Below are 4605 nucleotides of genomic sequence, written 5' to 3'. Positions count from 1 at the left end.
CCCAGGGCCTCAGGCATGCAAGGCAAGCGCTCCACCACTGAGCCACCTTCCCAGCCCCTCTCCCTCCCTCTATCCCCTTCTCTTCCTACTTCTAAAGCAATTGCAACAAGTTTAATTGTTCTATTTTCATGCATGCAAATAAATTTGTTCACCCATATTCATCTTCATTCAACCTCCATATTCACTCTTTGTTCCTGCTGATTCTCCCCTCAACAGAGCTTGTTTTACTTTTCTGTCATTCACTTTTTAAGTGTGCATTAATTGTACCAATGGAATTAAGAATATTAATTTGCAGTTGTGAATGGGTCACAATGAATGTGCGCATGTGCACGCACCCGTGCGCACACACACAAATCAGAATAACCCTCTCTATTGTTTTCTCTTTATTCTGACCCCCAATTCTCTATTGATCAATAGCTATCAGATTCTTTATACTATAAATATACATAGCTATTTCAATCTATTTTTGTATTTTTCTCTCTCCATCATTCTTTCCCTCTTCCCACCTCTTCAATGGAGCCATTTTTTTGTAGTCGTTTCTTCACCTTGATGGATAATATGGTTTTGAAAAATTAAAAGTTTTCTTTTGAATATTTAAAATATAGCTATTTTGACCAAGCAATTCCCCTGGTGTGAACCTATAGTAGTCACCACCAACTTTTGCCAAATATTTGTGAACTTTCTTTTTTTTTCTTTTTCTTTTTAACTCTAGATTGTTCTAGATTACCCCCTTGGGCTTAGTCATTGCTGTGGACTCATCTTGGCTAATGGAATATGACTGAAAGTGACATTTCCACAAATAAAATGGAAATGGCTAATGGTTACATAAACAAATAAAACAAAAGGAAAATCCAGTAAGCAAATAAATTCAAACATAAGTAGAACTCACTTTTTTTAAACCTATTTAGATTTATAAAATAGAAAAAGAACACACACCATATTGGCAGTAGGGTGAAAAACTCAGGACTGCTGGCACATGCAAAGCTGGGAATGGAGGAACTTAAATCAGAACACAGGTCTCTTTGCATTCACACCTCTTCCACTGTAAAACAGAACTACTGAAAAGTCCATAGTGCTAATCAGAGCTAGCCATCTGCAGATCAATGACAAGGGAAATACACATAGGTTATTCAGGCAATTAGATACTGCACTCTTCAGCTACAGAAAGTTTCCTTGTTAACTAAAGACAAAGATGGGTGATGTTTGAGGTGTGATGTGCAACAAGGAATATGTCATTTTCAGCTCTCTTTCCACTGACTGTAATTGAAGAGTAAGAGGAGGAGAGAGGCACCCTAGAGGCAATCAGATACAAATGAAGCACTCTGTGGAGACCGCAACCCTATGGAAAATTTCATTCCCACCTAAAGATAAGTTTGTATGTGCCCAGTGTGTGTGTGGCAGGGAGAGGGGGGATGGGTGGGTGTGGGTATGTCTGTGTGTCTGTGTTTATGTGTGTGAGAAACGAAGTGGGATAGGCAATTTTCAGCTTCAATTTTTTCTAGTTTCATGTGTTTCTTCAATATTTTAATAAAATGCTGAAATTTTAAAGAAAAATATATTTTAACAATAATCTCGTCAACTGGAAAAATTTTAACTGGTGTTAAAATTTAGGTTTACCAATTTCCAATCTTTTATGGCATTTGTGGTGGGCTGAACTGTCTGTTCAATTGTGCCCTTCTCTCCCATCTGATGAAATCCTTACTCCTGTTCCTGTGACTGTAACCTAGGGGGAAATCAAGTGTTTGATTACAGAATCAAGTTAATACGAAATAATATAGAATTTCAATGTGACCTAAACCAATACAAGAAGAATAGAGACAAAGAGAGACTGAAGGACAATAGAAAACATAGACACACAAGGGACCAGAGAGTTCTTGTGAAGATGAAGGCAGAAATAGGAGTGATGCAACCCAAAGCCAACAGCCCCCAGAAGCAAGGGAGAACAATTCACTCTGGAGCTTCCAGGGAATGTATGGGCTTACCAACACCTTGATTTTGGACTTTTAAACTTCATAACTTTTTTTTATTTTAAATAATTTTTTTATTTTTATTTTTAAATAATTTTTTTTATTTTAAACCACCTATTTGGTATTGTTTCATTACACCAGCCCTTAGAAATAATACAATATTGATACATTTAAAACAAAGTATTTGGCCAGTGGCCAGTGGCTCACAACTGTAATCCTAGCTACTCAAGAGGCTAAGATATAATGATTTGGGCTCAAAGCCAGTCAGTTCAGAAAAGTCAATGAGACCCTTATCTTCAATTAATCCTTCCCCCCAAAAAGCCAGAAGTGGAGCTGTGACTAAAGTAGTAGAGGTCTAGCTTGGAGCAAAACAGCTCAGGGACATTGCCCAGGCCCTGAAGTCAAGCCCCCAGACTAACACAAAGCAAACAAAACAACAACAAAATATGTGTAGATGGGTGCTGGTGGTTCATGCCTGTACTCTTATCTGCTATTGAAGCTAAGATCTGATGATCAAAGTTTAAAGCCAGCTTGGACAGATTCTTATCTCTAATTAACTCACAAAAATCCAGAAATGGAACCAGAAATGGTAGTGAAGTATCTCAACTTCCCTGGGCTGGTGGGACTTGAACCCATGATCTGCAAAAGGAGTCACCAGCACTCAATTTGGCTGGAAGCCTTTCATTAGCCATGTAGTGACTGTCTCCAGCTTGCAGAGCTTTGGAGAACAGCCCCATTTGCTTTTCATGGGGGATTTTTATAGAAAGGGGAACCACATATTTGATGTTTACTAAAGCAAGCAAGCAAGGTTACCGAAACATAACGTAGCCTTGAGTCACAAGAGCATAGGCAAAGCACAATCTTGACTTGGTCAGCATGATTGATACTGTCAATGCTACTGACATTATTGATAATTGATTACAAATAGTCAAAACGTATCTTTGGATTACAGAAGTCAAAATATAACCTTGGGCAGGAGTAGTCTATTTTACAGAAATGATTTTTTTTTGGTTGGTCATGGGGCTTGAATTCTGGGCTTGGGCTCTGTCCTTGTGCTCTTCAGCTCAAGGCAAGCACTCTACTGCTTGAGCCACAGTGCCACTTCTGGTTTTCTAGTGGTTTGTTGGAGATAAAAGTCTCACAGACTTACCTTCCCGGGCTGGCTTTGAACCGAGATCCTCAGATCTCAGCCTCCTGAGTAGCTAGGATTACAGGCATGAGCCACCGGCGCCCAGCTTAGAAATGATTTTTATTATAAGCTCCTGACTAACACAACTCAGTACAGCTGATGATAAGTCTCAAGGCTGTCAGGGGCCTTCAGCAAAGTTTGTGGTACACTGCAAAGCTGCCAGCCTGGGAAGCTTGAGAGAGGGAGGGATGTTCTTTTGCTTTTTAGCAAGCATGAAAAGGTCAGATTTAGCCTGGAGTTTTTCTTTACTAAAATGTTTTGCCGTTTATCAATAATTTTGTTCTGTTTTCTGATTTCACATGTTACAGTAGGTTGCCTGCTTTGAACAAAAACATCAAGCAAGAGTACAAGGTCCTGAGTTCAAGTCCCAGTACTGGCACAAAAATAAAATAAAGCAGTTAAGAACCATTCCTTTAAAAAAATTAAAAAATCATCAAGGAAGCACAAAATACCCTGAATAAACAAAACATTTTTAAACAAAAAGAAAAAAGCTGGAGGCATCCAGAGCCATGGTGACCAAAACTTTATTGTGCTGGCATAAAAACAGACATACAGTCCAATGGAATAAAATGGACATCCCAGAAATACATTTATGCGTCTACAGCTAAATGATTTTCACTGTCACCAAAACCAAATATGGGACAAATGACAGCTTCTTTAAAAAATGATATGGGGAATATTGATTACCTATGTTCAGAAGATTGATACTTGACCCCTGCTTCTTGAGAAAAAGTAACTCAAAAATGGATTAAAAACTTAAATATAAGACCTGATATTATGGAAACACAGGAAGAAAACACTGGAGAAATACATTGAGACATCTGTATAGACAATGATTTTGTTCTTGTATAGAATCACAAATGTACAGGAAGCAAAAGTAAAAACAGACAAATGAAATCACATGAAACTAAAAAGCTACAGGAGAGGAAACAATCAACAGGTAAAGAGACAAGTTACAGAATGGGAGAAAACATTTGTCAATTATTCATCTGACAAAGGATTAACATCTGGAATATATAAGAAACTAAAAAATATAATTAAAAACCCATAAGCAATTCAATTCAAAAACTAATACATCAGGTCTATGGCTGTAGCTCAGTGATAGACCACTTGCTTAACATGCATGAGATCTCATATTCCATCCCTAGCGCTGAAAAAAAAGGCATCCAGGCATGGCGACTTACACCTATAATTCCTTGTGCTTGGGAGACTAAGCTTGAGAGGATTGTAGTTTGAAGCCAACCCTAGGGAAGAAAAAGTTCCTTCTGAGATTTCTATCTCATCAGAAAAGGCTGAATAGTGGTGTACACCAGATATCTCAGCTACAATGGGGCACATAGACAAGAGAATCATGGTCAAACTGTCTTAGATAAAAACAAGCCTATCTCAAAAATGAATAGAGCAAAAGGAGTTGAAACTATGGTTCAAGAGTTAGAGCATGGGGCTGGG

Source organism: Dipodomys spectabilis, unplaced genomic scaffold, assembly GCF_019054845.1.
Source record: "Dipodomys spectabilis isolate Male_0828 unplaced genomic scaffold, ASM1905484v1 ptg000113l, whole genome shotgun sequence".
Taxonomy (NCBI): Eukaryota; Metazoa; Chordata; class Mammalia; order Rodentia; family Heteromyidae; genus Dipodomys; species Dipodomys spectabilis.
This window is presented reverse-complemented; position numbering follows the sequence as displayed.